The sequence below is a fragment of the Lissotriton vulgaris genome, chromosome 3_1 (genome assembly GCF_964263255.1).
Source record: "Lissotriton vulgaris chromosome 3_1, aLisVul1.2, whole genome shotgun sequence".
NCBI lineage: Eukaryota > Metazoa > Chordata > Amphibia > Caudata > Salamandridae > Lissotriton > Lissotriton vulgaris.
This window is the reverse complement of record NC_141689.1, coordinates 158,244,071-158,264,704: the sequence shown is the minus strand read 5'-3', so window position 1 is coordinate 158,264,704 and position 20,634 is coordinate 158,244,071. Positions and strand designations below refer to the sequence as shown.

Genomic DNA, 20,634 nt, shown 5'->3' with positions numbered 1-20,634 from the left:
CAATCACCAAAATCATCAAAACACAATTAATGCTCAATTTGTTTTCTTTGAATTCGAACATGCGGCCTTCACATTTACCCTGGACCTCAAGAATGAGTTATATGAATATTATTGTCCTGCAGTCTGGTGACACACGGGTACATGGCAAGTGAGAACACCTACAGCTGGTGGGTAGAAAGAAAGATCTGGTAGGGGGGGAGAACAAACAGGCGATTTAATTGAAGGTGTCAGGAGGGAGAGAATACCTGGGATGGGAAGGGGGGACACTTGGGGGTGCATAATACTATATCTTACAGAGGATACAGAATACAGAGCTACTGAATAAATATCTAGCAGTGGGGGAGAACATATGTCGAGGAGCACCTGGCATAAAGCAATAACATGACAGAACGAGATAGCTTAGACTTGGGGCACCTAGCAGCTCAGAGAGACAACGAATGGAAAAAACTAGAAGTCTGACAGGGAGCGATTCACTGGCAGAGATTCTGAGTGTTCCTAACAGAAAGGGAGAGAGCTAATCGGAAAACCCTAGCAGGGAAGCGAGAGCACCTCGATGTGAAGAGAGAGATAAAATTGACAAGGGAGAGATCACGGCATGGAAAGACAGAATCAAGCCCGAGGCATCTGCCATGGAGAGAAGACTAGTGACAGGCATACCTAGGTACTTGGTATGAAGAGATAACACATGGCAAGCACTGGGGAACCAGAGTGAGACAGAGATAGACTTGTGGAGATTGGAAACAATATCGATATAAAAAAAACAAGGTGTAAGGGGAAAATATCGCCGATTAGTGGCCCGCTTTTTGGCCATTGCTCTAGATGCAACCAATTCCTGGCATCCCCCCCATTGGCCACTCATTCTCACACTCACCCCACAAACTCTCAATGCTTAAGCAATAATTCTTCCGGTAAGAAGATGTATGAGAAGGGAGGTAAACAATATGACCTACAGGATCTGTATCTTAACTCACAGTCCATCCCCAAACATGTGGTGAAAGTCTTGGATTTGTTAGACACTTTTAAACCAAACATCTGTTTCTTCCCTGAAACATGGCTGCAAAAGCTTGCCACCCCATTTGTGGCTATTGCTTTTCCAGGAGAGTACAGAGTCTCTAGACTTGACAGATAATTTTCTACTAGTAGGAGACTTTAATCATCATTTAGACATCCCTTCAGACCCTGATCCTGCCTGTCTGATAGCAGCTATGGAATCTCTTGGTCTCTCTCCTAAAGTACTTCGCCCCACTCACGTAGCAGGACACGCGTTGCATACCATCTTTTAAAATATATAGGACATAGTAGTGGAACCTCCCATAGCCTTGACTTGGACAGACCATTTTGCACAAAAATTCTTGTTAAAAATCCCTAATGCTATTAACAAACATCAGTACATCCTGGGATCTCAGAGACCATGGAGGAAGGTGACCCGTGCCTCATTCACCTCTGCTTTTAAAATCCAAGTCTTTCAGGACTGTGCGAACAGAGACGCGGCACTGGGAACGCTGGAGGACCCTTTGGTAAAAGTTCTAGATACTATTGCCCCATGTAAAGTAGGCAAGACATGGGAAAAGTTAGCCCCTGCACCATGGTATACAGACAGTCTAAAGAAGGAAAAAGATGCCTGTAGGAAATGGAGGAAATCAAAACAGGAAGAATATATACTAGCCTATAAACCGGCTCTTAGAGCATACTTAAAAAGTGCAACACCGCAAGAAGATCCCACCTAGGAGTTAGAATCAATGAAGCTAAAAATTCCTCCGAAGTGCTGTTCAATATTCTTAAAGAATTCACCAACCAGAGGTTTGACTCAAAGGTTCTGTGATGATCTTGCAAATCACTTCAAATCAAAGATCAATAAACTCTATAGCTCTTTTAGCATAGAGGAGGAAATTAGCGCAGCATCACGTAACCATGAAGCTCCAGATCTTCTCTCTCCCCCATCGGAAGTTTTTAATCTATCACTCTGGAGCACGTTCAGCCCTTACTAGTACAAATAAAATCAGGCTTCCCTCTTGATCAGGCCCCCCTTTCATCATCTCAGCTCTTGCCCCCGCCCTAGCGGCTTCTATCACTGAAGTCTGTAACTTATCACTGACCACAGCTACTTTCCCACAGAAATGGAAGAAGGCTTGAATAAGACCTACACTAAAAATAGAACTGCCCGATCCACAGGACTTGCAGAACTATAGACCCATATCACTTCTTTTTTTTCCTAAAATTAAAGAAGCATCAGTTAATAATCATTTACCTAAATTTCTTGAATTGAATAACTTACTTGACCCTTCCCAGTCAGGCTTCTGTGCGTCATATAGTACTGAATCCGCCCTATACGATTAAGCTGGCCTTAGATAAGGAGACACCAACCATCTTGAACCTCCTCGACCTGCAGTCGCAGTGTTTGACACCATCTCTTATTGAATCCTAGTGCAAAGGTTATAAGAGATAGGGGTCAGTGGAATGGCGCTAAAATGGTTTGAAAGCTTCCTCTCCGACAGAACACAGCTAGTCCAACTAGATTTGTTAACATCTCAAACCACGTCTGTAGACAAAGGGGTTCACCCACAGATCCATTTTAAGCCCCACTTTATTAAACATCAATGTGTCCTCACTGGCCACCATTATTAGATCTTGTGGCTTTGATACCATCTCGTATGCGGAAGACACACAATTGATAAGTGCCATTGACACAGATCCCGCTTCGTCCGGATAAAAATGTAAAGACTGCATGTTAAAAACAGAGGCGTGGGTGACTGGGAATTTTTTACAGCTTAACACAAACAAAACCGAGATTTTGCTCTTCGTAAAGGCGGGGGATTTCTGGTCTACTGATTGGTGGCCTGAGTTGGGTAATTCCCCTACTCCAAAAATATGGGTGAAAACCCTTGGTGTCCTTTTGGATGACAAACTCTCCATGGAGAACATGTGAAAAGCATCTCAGGCACATGATTCGGCCTGATGCGAATGCTCAGGAAGGTATTCCCATGGATCCCTATCTCAGCAAGAAAATCTCTTATTCAGGCACTACTAGTGAGTAGACTAGACTATGGAAATTCCCTACTGGTAGGGATAAGGGAAGATCTACTCTCAAGGCTGCAGGTAGTGCAGAACAAAGCCGCTTGCCTAGCCCTTAATCAGCCCTCTCGAACATCATCCGAACCCCTCCTGCGACTGTTCCACTGGCGGCCCATTAGGAAACAAGCAGTGTTTAAGCTCCTGTGTCTGGTCTTTAAAACACTACAGGGGAATGGTCCAGGCTACCTAAAAAAGAAGCTAAACCTGTATATTCCTTAACATTAATTGAGATCTAGCGGCCAGCGGTTGATGTGTCATATGAGGATAAATAAAATCAGAATGCGCGGCCGCTCGTTCTCTTATCTGGCTCCCTGCCATTGGAACAAACTGCCAGACCATTTTCGCGCCTGCACTAACCTCATGCAATTAAAAAAACTTCTTAAAACCTGGCTGTTCAATCACTAACTAGTTGTCTCCGCTTCTGCTCTGCCTGTTATTGAGGCGCGGAGAGATCCCCTTGGGAATGATTTGTTTTGCGCCTAACAAATAATAATAATAAAGGGGCGATAGGACACCTACTCTGTGATGGAGAGAGCCATCCTTCGAGAGGTAGTATGTAGAGAACAGCTGGAGTGGAAAGACAGGACTAAACAAGGGACACTTGTATATAAAAAAGGACATCCGGCCGGAGCTGCAGAGCACACTTGACAGAGCGGAAAAAAGTGAGATCTGTGACCATTAGTAGAGAAAAAACAGCGTGTAAAAGAGCGATATAGCTGGCCAGGGAAAGAGACTATTTGGCAGAGACAATATGGAAAGACGAAACTAAACTTATGGCAACTGCCAGAAAGAGATGACACATGAGGGGTTGTTGTACTAAGGCTGACAGAAACAGAGAGATAATGATTAAAAGAAAGAGAATAACTGTCAGGGTAAGAGAGTAGACCTGGGGCACCTGTCAGAGAAAGATCAACTGGAAGAGAGAGAGAGAGAAAATATCAGGAATATGGAGATAAACTGCCAGACCCGGGCACTTATCTGGGAAAGAGAATGAACACAAAGCTGGACATTTGTCAGGATGAGACAGAAGACCTGGCATGGGGAGAAATGGATAGATGAGGGACATATGTATGGGAAAGAGAACACGTAGAAGAGAGAGAGAGAGAGAGAGAGAGAGAGAGAGAGAGAGAATACAAGGCATTGGGAGATGGATAGACAGATTTACGGCACTTGACAGGTCGATTGAACACCAGAAGGGAGAGTATAGACTGAAGAGAGAAGGAACACCGGGCATTGAGAGGGAGATAGACAGGTCTTGAGCATGTGTCAGGGAGTGAGAACACCTGGAAGAGAGAGAGAGAAAAAGTAACCGAGAAGGGAACGTCAGCCAAAAGGAATAGGGAGAGCATGAACAATTGTCAGAGAGAGAACGGGGGGAGGGGTGATTTATAGGAGATACCTGTAAAAGAGAGTGAACGCCTAGACTAAAGAGAGAGCGAGAGCGCAAGGCATGGGGCGATAGAAAGACAAACCATGAGCACTTGACAGGGCGAGAGAACACCTGGAGGCGAGGGCTCCAGGTAAAGAGAGGGATCGCCAGGCATGCAGAGATTGCAAGACCTTGAACATTTGCCAGAGAGAGAGAGAGAACGAGAGAGAGAGAGAAAACGAGAGAGAGAGAACACATGCACGGGGAGAGGGTGGATAGATAGATATGGGACACCTGTATGGGAGCATCAACAACTAAAATAAAGAGAGAAAGCATGGAGAGATGAATAGCCTTTGGGTTCTTGTCAGGGAGAGTGAACACTGTGAAGAGGCAGGAGTATGTAGATAGAAAGACCTTTGGCCATAGGTCTTCAAACTGTGGGGCGCGCCCCATCCCCTCAGGGGGGGCGCGCACTCCACACCACCACTTCATCGTCCACTGTTGCCTTCAGGCGCCTCAGCCTTGTGTGTCTCAGCCTGGCTATAGTCAGAGTGGAGATGCAGGGGGGCTAAGAGGTGAAAAAACAACAAAGCCTCGTTAACACATGAAAGGCCTTTTAAAAACCTGTGAAGTACTTGGCGGCCGGCAGCTCAGAAACTGTCTGTGTGTGTGCCTTGAAGCTGTCTCAGCCCAGGCTGACACACGATGAGGGGGGGGGGGGGGGGGGGGTTGCGATGAAATCCAAGCAGCATCATCTAAAGGTGAGGATTCAGCAGTTAAATTTGAATCCACCAGAAAGAGTAAGTAGCTTGTTCTTTAGTAATCGAGGAAACGCATTCAATTTCCCCTCTCTCTCAATGGCTTCTCTTCTCTATGCGTAGTACATCCGCATTGCATGGACACAATCCTGCCTACTGTTAAAAAAAAGTCTGCAAGAAATTAAAACTACAATGCCGTGTTTTTGTGGCATACCAACAACAAAAACATAGCGATGATTATTTAATTTCTTGCACTACGTCACTGTGCTTACATCTCTGCAAGAAATGAAAAATGAAAACTACATTGCCGTGTTTTTGTGGCATACCAGCAACAAAAGCACAGCAATGTAGATTTATGTCTTACACTATGTCACTGCCCTTACATCTGTGTCGACTTTGGAGTTGGGGTTTGAGACTCGGCTTCGGCTCATATGCAAATCACAATTTTCCCGTGCCTACCAAGAAAATATTTTGTGCATGTCTTTTACTGGTGCTCATGTAAAACAGCAATACCTTTGGGTAGAGTTCAACAGTAAATAATAAAAGCAGATCATGTTAATTATGCTCTCCTGCCTGTTACATGCTGCATGTAGTGAAGTAGTCGGACTCACTGTGCCGGTGTCCCTCGAATTGGAAGCAGGCACAGCACTGTGACCCAGGCTCTTCAGAGCTGTGGAGCAGGCAGTGTGCTCCTGCAGTGGCGGTGAGCTGAGACCGTGACTGCAAGCCTCGTTAGCCGGCCTGTGCAAAATTAACTTCAACAGAACTAACATAGATAAAGGCTCAATGCTATTTTATTACCTTGCGGAAGGCTGAACTCCATCCACTCAGGATCGCCAACCGACCCATGTCCCCACCACATTTTCAACAAAGCAGACTCCATTATCGCACCCCATCTCCGAGACGTCATCAACTGCTCCCTCAACTCCGCTACCTTCCCGGAATGCTGGAAACATGTCGAACTCAGCGCCCTTCTGAAGAAACCCACAGCTGACCCCACTGAACTTAAGAACTACCGCCCCATCTCGCTCCTCCCATTCCCTGCCAAAGTCATTGAGAAAGCTGTCAACAGTCAGCTCGTCGCCTTCCTCGAATCCAACAAATCCCTCGACCCTTCACAGTCCGGCTTCCGAGCCAAACACAGCACAGAGACCGCCCTCATCGCAGCAACAGATGACATTCGAACTCTACTGGACAACGGAGAAACAGCTGCCCTCATCCTACTTGACCTCTCAGCAGCCTTCGACACAGTCTGTGAACAAAAAAGAACGGGCGGTAGTGTTCCCAAGAGGGAAATGTCCGCACACACTCTGCATAAACAATTGTTTTTTTCTTTTGTTAGGTACACATTATATAAAAAAGCGTAATCATTAGGGTGCTTAATAATCTCAAGGCACCTACCACCTGAAGATGCCGTTAGTACACACTTGAAAGTGCGTCACATGTAACCAAACAAAATAGAGAAGGTAGCACTCCTACAAAACAGTAATTATAGCAGTTAGGGCAAGATAAATGGCCCCTGGTATGTGAGACTCTAGTATTTATAGAGTAAACACAGAAGCATTCAATAGGACGACATTCAATGGCAATGATTCAGATATAGAGTTCTGAGATATAGTCCACTTGTTTTTTATTATCTTCAATCTTTATTCTTATCATTCCAAAGCACAGGTTTTTCCAGCAGGATTAAACATCACCAACACGTGTTTCGTCCTACACAAGGACTTTTTCAAGGCTAATAAAAGGTGAACTAAGGTGTCCAATGGGTGTCCAAGGTAGAGTGGTAAACCAAAATTGTAGAAAAGAATAGTATATCCAGAATTTAAACAGCAAAAAGTTGGGGTGCGGAAAGTAACATTTGACAATTTTCCGGTCCAGAGAAACAATCACAAAGGTCACATATGACCTAGCTAGTACGCTAGCTGCACAGTTAAGCAGAGTATTATATAAATGTCAGGTTCTCATAGGCGAACATACAAACGTGGACCGGAGTGTATTCAATAGTAAAGAGCAACAACCATGATAAGTTGAGACGCCTAGGTTAAGGCTGTTACATGACCTCACTCGAACAGTATCTGGAGCGCCACAGTCTGTCATAGCACCCTCATACAACGCCTCAGCAACGTCGGAATACAAGGAAAAGCATTGGACTGGATCATCTCGTTCCTCGCCGGAAGAACCCAGAGAGTACGCCTCCCCCCTTTTAGATCAGAGGCCACTGAAGTCATCTGTGGCGTACCACAAGGATCATCACACAGTCCCACCCTCTTCAACGTATACATGAGTCCCCTCGCATCCATCGCGCGCCAACACAACCTTAACATCATCTCCTACGCAGACGACACCCAGCTGATCCTCTCCCTCACCAAAGACCCAAACACCGCCAAAACCAACCTACACGAAGGGATGAAAGAAGTAGCCGAGTGGATGAAGAACAGCCGTTTAAAACTGAACTCGGACAAAACAGAAGTCCTCATCTTAGGTTCATCCCCCTCCGCTTGGGACGACTCGTGGTGGCCACCGGCCCTGGGAAACGCACCCATACCTACGGACCACGCACGTAACCTGGGCTTCATCCTGGACTCCTCCCTCTCGATGACCAGACAAGTCAACTCCGTCTCATTATCATGCTTCAACATCCTAAGTATGCTCAAAAAAATCTTCCGTTGGATCCCCACCGAAACAAGAAAGACGGTCACCCACGCACTGGTCACAAGCCGACTGGACTACGGAAACACCCTTTACGCCGGAACCACAGCCAAACTACAGAAAAAACTCCAACGCATCCAAAACGCATCAGCCAGACTCATACTAGATATCCCCCGCCAAGCTCACATTTCCGGTCACCTGAAAGACCTCCACTGGCTCCCCGTTAACAAGAGAATAATGTTCCGTCTCCTCACCCACGCACACAAAGCCCTCTACGACCTAGGACCCCGAATGCCTCAACACGCGCCTGTCCTTTTACACCCCCACCCGCCAACTACGATCGTCCAATCAAGCCCTCGCCGCAATTCCACGCATCCATAGATCCACCATTGGGGGAAGATCCTTCTCCTACTTAGCGGCCAAAACCTGGAATTCTCTCCCCACCCACCTCCGCCTTACACAGAACCACCTCTCCTTCAGAAAACAACTAAAAACTTGGATATTCGATAAGTAAAGTACCCTCCTCCCTCAAGCGCCTTGAGACCCTCTGGGTGAGTAGTGCGCTATACAAATGCTAAACTTGAACTTGAACTGTATTTTTTAAGGCATTTGACATGGCTGCCACCAACGATTCAGATACTGTCAGCTCTAACATGATGATAAAATCCCTGTCCATAACATATCTCACAAGTCATAGAAACCTAAAGAAAGGCTATCTGATGATGGGGGGGTTGGGGGGGGGGGGGGGGGAGTGGTGGCTGAAACCCTCTGAGCCCTATGGACATTGCACGCCTCTTAAAGACCATGTGTATATTTACATACCTTTGTAAACTGATTGCACAGGTTTGTTTTCTGGTTCCAGTACCCCCTGGGACCCTACTCTGCCTATTCCTAGCATTTGGATTTTACTGCCTTAGTGTGAGAATACTTTTTATGAATAGGAATATAAAGTAGGGTTCCCAGAAGAAAAATGCCAGCCTTGTGTTTAAAGAGCCTGCAAAGGCCTTGTCTTGAAACTAAATAGGATTATAAATAAAATACTATGTATTCATTTGTAATGTGACTTTTCAATCTTTGTTCCCTTTAATTTTCAGTCATGATCATTCAGGCAGCCTTAGAACACAATTAAAAATGCTTTCTATTTATTATTGCTGTTCCAAGTATGCACAGATAAGTGCTGAAAATAGGCTTTAGGTGACTGCTTATTTTTGTACCATCTGGGGCATCATTATAAAGAGCTGGCAATGTTAATCGCAAGACTGGAAGTTTGGTGCAGGATAAGCACAATATTTATTTCCTCCACCCTCAATCCCTGGAGCCTGAATAATGCCATGAAAGCAATAGTTTAACTTATATCTCAACCCTTAAGGCAAGCCTTAATAACATGCAGAGTAATTTTAACTGTGCCTGGGAATGCACCCTGCATTCAGACAACTCACTCCTCATTCTCGCCCTTCTTTTTCACACTCACCCTGCACTCACAGGGATCACAATGTCTCACACTGATCATCATGCACTCATACCACTCGCTCACCCTGAACTCACAGTGACCACACGGCACTTATGCCACTCACCATGAACTCACACCGTTCTCCCTCAACTTACTTGCGGTCATTTGAGCAAATCACACACTCTGCACTCTCAGTGATCACTCTGCACTCTGCACTCACAGTGCTCTTGCGCGGTTCACCCTGTACCTCACCCTACAGTCACACGAGTTCACCCTGTAACGCACCCTGCAGTCACACAAGCACACTACACTCCCTGCTCATGTGACACTTCACTCACCTGTCCCCCTCAGGTGTGCGATCAGTGTTAGGGCCAGCCCTGGCGGGGAGTCTTAGCCCCCCCCTGAAAGTTCAGGTCTAGTTGCATCCCATGTTGCTTCTCACGTCGGAAGTACGTTTCACTTCAAGGAATTTACAATCGTTGTATCCTTCCTGAAGATTCCATTCTCTGGCAGGTAAGAGTGAAACAGTTTTTTGTAAAAAATGTTAAAGCCTTCATCCCACTACTAGTGGGAACGTTGTATATTTTAAGGTGGAGCGGATTTGGCATTAATGCCATAGGTGCTGACTTTGGTTCTGGGCACCCCGGTTCGAGTCCTGGTATCAGCTTAACATCATGTGATTTTGGGCAAAATCCCTTAATTTACCAGTGACTTACGAAAAATGAATTTGACCTTGATTAAAGACGCTGATGCTTGTATGACATGTTCAATCCCTAAAGCTGAGTCCGCAAGCCTGATATAATCAATATTGTGAAGTATGCCTACCATCTGTCCTCACTTCTTTCGTAGACCAAATAAAAAAAGTTATTGTGCAGCTATTTCTGAAGCTTTGGAAGGCAATATTCTTTATAAGCCAACTATGCCAACAAATTGACTCTTGATGCTGCTAGAGAATAAAGATGTATATATCCTCTTGAATCACTTATATCACATGTGCATGATGTAAGTGTCCCCTTGGCCTTCTGGAAAACTGTGGCTGGCCTCCTACTGACATGGCAACACCTGGCCATACTCCACATAATCATGGAGTTTTCAATCGTGTCAGAAAGCATGTTTTGTGGCACCCGTTTTTCTGATATCTTGTTTAGGGGTAAGGATGTGGAGCAACAGCCAGTGCGGATTACTGTAGAACTGGGGAACCAGGTTCAATTCTTGGTGTCTGCTCAAAATCCTGTGATTCTGGGAAAAATCACTTAATCTCCCTGTGCTTACAAAAAATTAATGTGTGCTTGTGTAATGTAAAAGATGCTCCTGTAAGCACTAATACCTTTGGGTCATGTTCGCACTATATAAAACTTAAATAAATATATTACAACATTTTGTGATCACTCCCATTTCCAGATATTGCTCAAGAATGGAAGTGGAGCACAACCAAAGGATGGCAGAAGCAAGATTCCATCCACACATTGACTGCCTCTGTGGAGAAAAACAGCCACACCCCACATCTGTGTTTTGGGAGTGTTTTTGCTAATCTATCCTAAATTTTGTGTTTTATGTGAAAGATAAAGCACCAATGTAAATTTGTGTGCTCATTTTTTCTTGGAGATTTTTCATTTGAACTTTAGAATAAGCACAAGCACTAAAAAAACTTCAGTTTACTAAACACTCTTAATTTATTTAATATTATTTGCCCTATACGACCTGGGCTCTGCAGGAGGGAAGGGCCATCAATGATGCAGAGTACCAGCTTTCAGAACTTTGTTGTCAGGTGGTGGGGGTGCTCGAAGTGTAAAAAGTCTTAGATGGGGGGGCTCAGCCGACAAAAGTTTGAAGACCTCTGTCTTAAGCAAACATGGAAGAGAGAAGCCTGGGAAACTGACCAGGGAGAAGATCGCACCGGGAGGTAGGTGCATAAATATGGAATACAAGTCAAAGGGACAGATCACAAAGGGAGAGATCATCTAGATGAGAAAGGGAACGCTTGGTATGGGTATAACTAACCCCCGGCAATAGTCGGGAACAGAGAGCACCTGACTTTTACAGTCCTCGTGGGCACACCTCAGGTAGAGAGGACGCCTGACAGACAGACAGACCTCAGGTGTACACATCAAGGAGTGCTGCCTGACAGTAAGACAGATGTAGTATCCTGCTTTTCAGTGAATTGGTACTACAACAGACCACAGGCAGAGAGAACGCCTGAAAATTAGACAGACAGAGCTGCCTGACAATTAGACAGACAGAGCTGCCTGACAATTAGACAGACAGAGCTGCCTGACAGTTACAGATCTCGGGTGCACATACAGAGGGAGGACGCCTGGCAGGTGTTGTTGAGAGCGCCTGGCAGTTAGCTAGTCTTCACGGGCACATAACATGTGGAGAGGACACCTGACAGTTAGTCCTTAAGGCATACATGCCAATAGACCTGATTGCATTTTCTACAGTAGAAGTGAATGGGGAATTTTCATTCTCCCGATGTTTTGCTTTAAATATCCCACGTCCCTGTCCTAAAATGTTAAGGGCACATGTCAGGGGGAGAGGACGCCTAGCGGGACGGACAGATGGACCCGGACACCTGTAAAGAAGAGAGATGACCTGTAACCGGCACTCACCTGTCCCTGCATGGAAGGTCAGGCTCCCTGGCTGGCGGAAGTACATGCAGACATGGCAGGGGTCAGAATCTACAGAACCCGGAAGCTGAGCGCGGTGAACGCACGCGCGCAGCAGCTGCGCATGCGCGCGAGAGGCTTCCGGGAGTTTTACAGAAACGCATTTTCTCCTGATCAACTCAACCGTGCTGCGCGCGCTGCTCCTGCCGGCTGAGTGCGGACTTAGTGCCTGTGTTGTGCCTACACATTGATCCAGAATAGGAACGCAGCCTCCAAGCTGAAGGGAAGCAGAGCACCTTATGGCTATGTGCCTCTGTACCACTGACTCTCTTTTAACACGTCTTCTTATTCCGATTCGGAGGCCCGTCCATGTTAAGAACCACGCAAGCGCTCATTTATTAAGCGTAAGTTCTTTATTGTAATGCGTGACCAACACAGGCTCCAAGAGCGGAGCGTAAACTGGACCTGCTGCCTCACGTCACCAGCTGCAACTGTCAAAGCCTAATGACAGCTGGTGATGAAAACCACTACGGTGTCCTCGCAGGGACAACAGGAGATAACATGCTACGGTGTCCCTAAGTGGACACAGAGCAAACATAACACATCCTCCCCCGTTGAGAGTGGTGAGGTAGGAATGTAAACAAAACGACAACAAAACTGTTTGGAGAGAAGCATAGGCTTAGTCACACACGTAGTCGCTGAGCTGCGCCGGGGGTAGCACCCTTCTACCACACCTGCTAGTCACGCAGGGGTACTCATAGTACGGCCCGCGGGCCGGTGGCGGCCCGGCAAGCCTTCCTTGGCGGCCCGCGGACCTTACAGACATGTGCCACTTTAAAAAAAATAATAATTCTCGAGTGTCAGTAAACACCACCGGTTGCAGCAGCCTGGACTAGGAGAGGCTCTGCTCTCTGGGGGCTGAGAGATTCCAGCCATAGAGTGGAGCTGCAGGGGCTTCAGAAGAGGTGAAACAGAACAAAGACTCATTAAAAAGTTAATGGTCTTTAAAGACGTGTGAAATGCTCCGGCGCGGCTGTGCGCGCGCCAGGCAAGCTGTCTCATCCCGGGCTGACAAGGGGGTGGCAGGGGCATAACACAGGCCCCCCGCAGTCCCCGCATTGCGGGGTGCCCCTGCGCTCCAGGGGCCACATCAGTGAGCCAGCAGGCACCACGGACCCGTCAGGTATTATTTAAGAATTAAAAGGTTTCGCACATCGCCGTCGTTCTTTTCACCAGCAGCCTGCACCCAGGTATACTTGTGTCCGCTCAGGCATGTACACCCTGCTTGGCACTATGATGTGGTAGGAGTAGCTCCATTCAAGAAAACAGTGCGAGTCTGGTGCACAGAGTTATTGTTTTTTAATAACATGTCAATCATTTCGTGGCACTGGTAAGGTAACGGCGTGTTTTAGTTTTTTTTCCAGGCTCTCTGGTGGAAAATCTTGACAGGGTTTTACAGGCTTGTTCCCAAAAGCAGTTTACGGCAGTACGTGCAATGAGGCTTCTTCCAGTCTGCCACAATTTCCTTTCTATTACGGTGCTTTTGTTAAGAACTTCAGTGTATGTCGTCTTTAACCAGCACATGTTAAACGTTGTGCCAAGTACATCTGCACTTGAAATAATTACTTAAATAACGTGCTTCGCAACAGGAACTAAACTGCCAACTACAACTCTGAACACTCTTTTTCTTATCACGGTGCTGGACACAGGCACAGGGAACGTGGGGGGCCGGAGTGTGCGTGTGCTGCTGACCAGCCTTTACATTGCTGTCAGAGCACGACTTGCAGAGTTGCTAAAATGCATATTTTTAATTTTACCAGCCTTGCTGCCCTTTGCCCCCAAGAAGGCATTGCTGGGGCTTGGCGGGCTCCCGGGAGGGAAAGTCAGGGGAGGGAGAGAGAGGGATAGTCAGGGGAGGGCGATGGAGGGAGAGAGGGAGAGTCAGGGGAGGGTGATGGAGGGAGAGAGAGGGATAGTCAGGGGAGGGTGAGGGAGGGGGAGAGAGGGAGAATCAGGGGAGGGCGAGGTAGGAAGCGAGTCAGGGGAGGGTGAGGGAGGGGGAGAGAGGGAGAATCAGGGGAGGGCGAGGTAGGAAGAGAGTCAGGGGAGGGTGAGGGAGGGGGAGAGAGGGAGAATCAGGGGAGGTCGAGGTAGGAAGAGAGTCAGGGGAGGGCGAGGGAGAGACAGGGAGGGAGAGTCAGGGGAGGGCGAGGGAGGGAGAGACAGAGGGAGGGAGAGCGAGGCTGGAGGGAGAGTGAGGGAGAGCCAAGGCGAGGGAGGGAGAGCCAGGGCGAGGGAGGGATGGAGAGTGAGGGGAGGGTGAGAGAGGGAGAGAGACAGGGGAGGGCAAAGGAGGGAGAGGGAGGGAGAGAGTCAGGGAAGGGAGAGAGTCAGGGGAGTGAGAGAGGGAGAGTCAGGGGAGAGTGAAGGAGGGAGGGGGGGCGAGTCAGGGGAGGGAGAGAGGGAGAGAAGGGGGAGGGAGGAAGGCAGAAGTAGGAATGGAGAGAGAGGTAGGGAGACAGCGGGAGGGAGAGAGGGAGGGAGACCGAAAGAGATGGAGGGAGACAGCGAGAGAGAGGGAGGGAGACAGCGAGAGAGAGGGAGACAGAGAGAGGGAGACAGAGAGGGAGGGAGGGAGGGAAGGAAAAGGAGGAAGGGAGGAAGACAGAGAGCAGGAGGGAGGGAGACAGAGGGAGGGAGGGAGACAGAGAGAGAGAGACGGAGGGATGCAGAGGGAGGGAGACAGAGAGAGGGGGAGGGGGAGGGAGACAGAGGGAGGAAGAGGGAGGGATGGAGACAGGGATGAAGACAGAGGGAGGGATGGAGACAGAGGGAGGGATGGAGACAGAGGGTGAGAAGGAGGGAGACAAAGGAAGAGGGAGGGCGACAGAGGGAGGGAGGGGGACAAAGGGAGGGAGGGAGACCAAGGGAGGGAGGATGAGAAAGAGAGGGAGGGAGAAAGAGACAGGGAGGGAGACACAGAAAGGGAGGGAGACAAAAAGGGAGGGAGACGGGGAGGGAGGGAGGGAGGTATAGAGGGAGGGAGACAGGGAGGGAGGTATGGAGGGAGGGAGATGGGGGAGGGAGAGAGGGAGGGAGGGATACAGGGAAGGAGCGAGAGGGAGGGAGGGAGACAGAGAGAGGGAGACAGAGAGTGGGAGGGAGACAGAGAGAGGGAGGGAGTCATAGAGGGAGGGAGGGAGGGAGACATGGAGGGAGGGAGACAGGGAGGGAGACAGAAAGGGAAGGAGGGAGACAGAGAGGGAAGGAGACAGAGAGGAAGGGAGACAGAGAGGGAGGTATGGAGGGAGGGAGACGGGGAGGGAGGGAGACAGAGAGGGAGGGAGACAGAGAGGGAGGGAGACAGAGAAAGGGAGGGAGACAGGGAAAGGGAGGGAGACAGGGAAAGGGAGGGAGACAGAGAGAGGGAGGGAGACAGAGAGAGGGAGGGAGACATAGAGGGAGGGAGGGAGACATGGAGGGAGGGAGACAGGGAGGGAGACAGAAAGGGAAGGAGGGAGACAGAGAGGGAAGGAGACAGAGAGGAAGGGAGACAGAGAGGGAGGTATAGAGGGAGGGAGACGGGGAGGGAGGGAGACAGGGAGGGAAGGGACAGAGAGGGAGGGAGACAGAGAGGGAGGGAGACAGAGAGAGGGAGGGAGACAGAGAGAGGGAGGGAGACAGAGAGAGGGAGGGAGACAGAGAGGGGGAGGGAGTTAGAGAGGGAGGGAGACAGAGAAGGAGGGAGACAGAGAGGGAGGGAGACAGAGAGGGAGGGAGACAGAGAGGGAGGGAGACAGAGAGTGGGAGGGAGACAGAGAGAGGGAGACAGAGAGGGAGGGAGACAGAGGGAGGGAGACAGAGAGAGGGAGGGAGACAGGGAGGGAGACAGGCAGGGAGGGAGACAGGCAGGGAGGGAGACAGGGAGGGAGGGAGACAGGGAAGAAGGGAGAGAGAGGGAGGGAGACAGAGAGAGGGAGGGAGACAGAGAGAGGGAGGGAGACAGGGAGGGCGGGAGGGAGGGAGATAGAGAGGGAGGGAGGGAGAGGGAGAGAGGGAAGAGGGAGAGAAAGACAGGGAGGGAGGGAGAGGAAGAGAGAGAGGAAGAGAGAGAGAGAGAGAGAGATATGTGTGTATGCTGGATCTGGTGAGTCAGTGGACGAAGACGTCTGCTGCAGGGGCCTGTGTTCAACCTCATGGTCACAATTTTTTTTTTGCTCTAGCCCCACCCCCTCTCTCACTGACCCCGCCCCCACCGGTGCGGCCCTCGGCCGCAAACCACACTGTAAATTTGGCCCCTGTGAGAAAGTTTGTGAGTACCCATGCGTGAGTGGTACCCTGTGGTGTAGGGTGACCAACTGGCATTGGTGCAAATTCAGGACGGTGAGTGTAAAAATTCAGGACAAAGGGTCAAAATTCAGGACACAAATTCAGGACAGGAGGTCAAAATTCAGGACAAAACTTCAGGACAATAGGTACGTTTTACAGACACATCAGAGGTCGCGCAATAGTATATAAATAAGCCCAGCCATTTTCAAACATATTCAACCTTTTGCAAACCTATCCATCATGTATCCTTCCATCTATCATTTCACTCATCCATCCCTTCATCCATCCCCTCATCCATCCTTTCACTCATCCTCCATTATCCATCCATCCATCCTTTCACCCTATCCATCTGTACACTTATCCATCCACTCTTCATCCCATCCATCCATTCACTCATCCATTCAGCCATTTACCCTTTCACCAATCCAGCCAGCCTTTCACTTACTAATCCTTCCACCCATCCACTATTTTAGTCATCCATCCATCCTCCCTTTCTCTCTCCATCGACCCTTTCACTTAGCCATCCTTCCATCCATCCATCCATCCATCCACCCATCCATCCATCCATCTACTCATCCACTCATGAATCCATCCATTGACCCTATCACTCATCCATCTATCATTTCACTCCTTCAAACATCTATTCATCCTTTTGTCCATCTACCCTCCCTTTCACTCACTCATCCATCCTTACATCCACCCTTCCACTCATACGTCCATTCATTCACCTTTGCACTTATCAATCCATCCATCATTTCACCCAATCCACTGATCCATCTTTTCACCCACCCACTATCCACCCACCCACTCATCCATCTATCCATCCTTTCACCCACCCACTCATCATCCATCCATCCTTTCACCCACCCACTCATCATCCATCCATCCTTTCACCCAGCCACTCATCATCCATCCATCCTTTCACGCACCGACTCTCCATCCATCCATCCTTTCACCCACCCATCATCCATCCATCCATCCATCCTTCTCATCCATCCATCCTTCCCCTCCATCCATCCATCCATCCTTCCCCTCATCCATCCATCCTTCCCCTCCATCCATCCATCTATCCTTCCCCTCATCCATCCATCCCCTCCATCCATCCTTCCCCTCCATCCATCCATCCTTCTCCTCATCCATCATCCTTCCCCTCATCCATCTTTCCCCTCATCCATCATCCAGCTACCCTTCCACCCATACATCACGCTATTTACATTTTCTCTCCATCCTTCTCCTCACTCGTCAATCCGTCCATCCTCTCTCATTATCCATTTATTCAATCTTTCATTCATCCATTCACCCTTTCACTAATTCATCCAGCCATTCACCCATCCCTTCACTTACTTACTCGCCGACCTTTCCATATTAATTTTGAGCTGAGCCCTTTTGAGAAGAGGCCCATCAAGAACTTCACCCTCGCTGCAGGGGCCGTTCCAGGACTGGGACAGAAGCCACCCAGGGCGGAGACAGGATCCACCACAGGGGGGACAAGAGCCATCACAGGTGGGGGTGGACTGGAGCCACAACATGGGGGGACAGCAGCCATCACAGGCGTGGGTGGACTGGAGCCACCACATGGGGGGACAGGAGCCATCACTGAGGGGAGGGCAGGAGCCATCACAGGAGAGGGAACTGGATCCACCAGGGTGGGCACAGGGGTGGGTATCATTTTGGGCTCATCGCCCCCTCCTGCACAAGACAACGAGAAGACAGGCTCTCTGTCCAAAATGCCATCCCCCACTGTGATGTACAGTACTTACAGGAGATACTCTAAGAGAACTGATTGAACTGATTGTCCTCCATACTTTGTTAATTCAGTGTGGGTGCGGTTGTGCCATTTCTTTATTTTCTTACATTATAGACTGCATGTTTGAAGAACCGAGGTTTTCTTACAATTTAGTGACAGTAATTACGCTCTGTGAAGAGAACCACGTGCCTCCTCGGTGTAATCAGGGGTGTAATCTGGCCGAGTCTCGGATGTTTGGGGCCCTCGGTAGAAATGGAACGTGTGAGCCCCCCTCTAAATAGCAGAGACATGACACATTCAGGGCTGTTTGCATGTGAATAGATGTCGCTGCTCCTGAAGCTGCAGCCCCTCCCTCTCAGTCACCTTCAAGCACCTCTTAACGGGTCATCAAGGGCTGGAGGTGTGAGGGTAGCCATCCCGCTGTGCCTCTCCATTGCTGCTGAGTATCTGAGGAGCTTTGGTGCAGCATTGGAGTGAAGAAAAGAGGTGGGTGCAAGCTGTGCCGGCTTTAGGGTGAGGCAACCGGTGCCCTGTTAAAATGACGGACAAATGGCGTCCGTTAGTGATTCCTTCACGGACAACGGACAGACGGCCGAAATTACGGACTGTCCGTGAAATTTACGGACGGTTGGTCACCCTACTGTGGTGGCTGATTGCGTACAGGGGTTGCAGGCAATAACCTAGCTGCTCTGCAAGTTCCAGCATTGGTGGAAATGGCAGGTGCATTGTTGGTTGAGGCAAACTCCATAGCGCTCTGCGTCCCGACCCCACAGTTGTCATAACCGAGGTCAGACTCGCAGTCTGATGAGTCTGATAGGGCCATGTTATGTTTGGATGTGTGCGTCTGTTCACTGTTCAGTTCCTCCATCTCTGGCGTGATGTCTATCTCTGGCGTGATGTCTTCGTGAGTTTGTGGTGGTCTGTACACAGATGGGGCAGAGAAATGCCACACCCTTCCATCGCTCAACAAGGCTGAATTACAGTACACCTCATTGACTGTAAGGGGCGCTGAGTATTTGTCCTTCCCCTTTCCTATGTGGCCGCTCCTCTTCACCTTTACCATGCCCCCAGCCGATATCTGTTCTGGTTTACAGTTGTCACATCATACCGGGTCTTGACGCTGTGTTGAACTTGTTCTGTTCTTTTCCTGACTTGTTCTGCTGTCCAGTGCACTTCCTTTGCTGCTGATGTCCACCCTACATTATCTTTGGTAAGGGGTGTCCTTCCTCGCAAAAGTGCAAATGGACTATGGCCAGTGGAGTCACGGTATATTCACCTCATGTCAGAGCTTAAATAAAATTGATACTCTCACGGTCCCATGGTCGGACCACAAGCTAGTCCTGTTCATACTAGAAATTAAAGAAGATACGGGGAGACCCGTGGAAACCCTTAAGAAAACAACATACCTGGATTGGTCCAAGGGCAACCATCAGGAATTTGTTGATATACTCCGAACATCTTATCCTTCATTTGATGGAAACTGCAATATAGCCTGTAAACAATTTAATGAATGGCTAGATACTGCAGTGAAACTTACTGTCCCACAAAAAAAGCTACCTTTAAAAGAAAAACCCCCTCACAGCCGTGGTTCTCGGAAGCATTGAAGGCACAAAAACAGAAGTGCAGAAGAGCTGAGAAAAAATGGAGAGCCAATTATGACACCCAGCTCAGACAAGAATATAAAGCTGCTCTAGCCAGTTATAAAAAACTAATAATAACAGAAAAAAGTATATATTTCGTTCAGAAAATTAATGAGTCAAAAAACTCTAGTAAAGTTCTCTTTGATACTGTTAAAAAACTATAAAAATGTGAAAATAAAAACTCTGAAGAAATGTCATCAGACTTCTGTAAAACACTAGGTGAATTCTTAGTTAGTAAATTATCTTCAGTATATGACTCCTTTAAAAATCACAACACAGAGATGGCAGACCAGGATACCCTACACCCAATAAATCTGGCGGAACAATCAGTTCAACCTATATTGTTCCATTTTACCCCTCCCACTGCAGATCAGATCCAGAAAGAGGTGCTCACCACTAACTCAGGTAGCCCAATGGACCCTTGTCCACCTAAAATAATGCAAACCTGCTCAGAACAACTGAGCCTGGTGTTAGAAAAACTATTCTCCCAAATTATCAAAACCAACATCTTTCCAGATGATTGGAAAATGATATCGATCAAGCCGCTACTGAAAAAACCAAACCTAGACGGTGAAATCCCAAACAATTATAGACCAATAGCCAGGATCCCTTTTGCCGCAAAAATCATCGAGAAACTGTTAAACAAACAGCTATCCCGATATCTGATGGATGGTGACTGGCTGGACCATTCTCAGTTCGGTTTTCGCGAGGGACACGGAACAGAGACTGCGCTACTCACAGCAGTGGAGGAAATCAGGTAAGTGTTGGACAATGGAGCGAAGGCCGCCTTGGTACTACTTGACCTATCGGCGGCCTTCGATACGGTCAGCCACGAGATCCTCCTAACCCGACTAAAAACAGCAGAAATACATGATTCAGCATGTACCCTCATTGCTTCCTACCTAGAGAATAGAACTTTCTTGGTAGAATCAGGAGGAGCTAAATCCAATGCATTCAACCTACCATGCGGGGTCCCACAGGGCTCCTCGATGAGCCCCACTCTTTTTAATCTAT

At 48.3% G+C, this 20,634-nt stretch overlaps 1 protein-coding gene across 2 annotated transcripts in view; it reads right to left on the bottom strand.

Moving 5' to 3' along the window:
- Positions 1 to 12,003, bottom strand: part of PIGO (phosphatidylinositol glycan anchor biosynthesis class O) — a 159,347-nt gene extending 147,344 nt beyond the window's left edge. The window contains exon 1 of one of the 2 annotated variants that reach the window (XR_015309267.1): positions 11,908 to 12,002. The gene's annotated coding sequence lies outside the window, so the exon portion shown is untranslated. Of the gene's footprint in view, positions 1 to 11,907 lie in introns of both variants that reach the window. The other variant, XM_086960251.1, reaches the window with a different exon arrangement.
- Between the last annotated feature and the right edge of the window lie 8,631 nt (positions 12,004 to 20,634).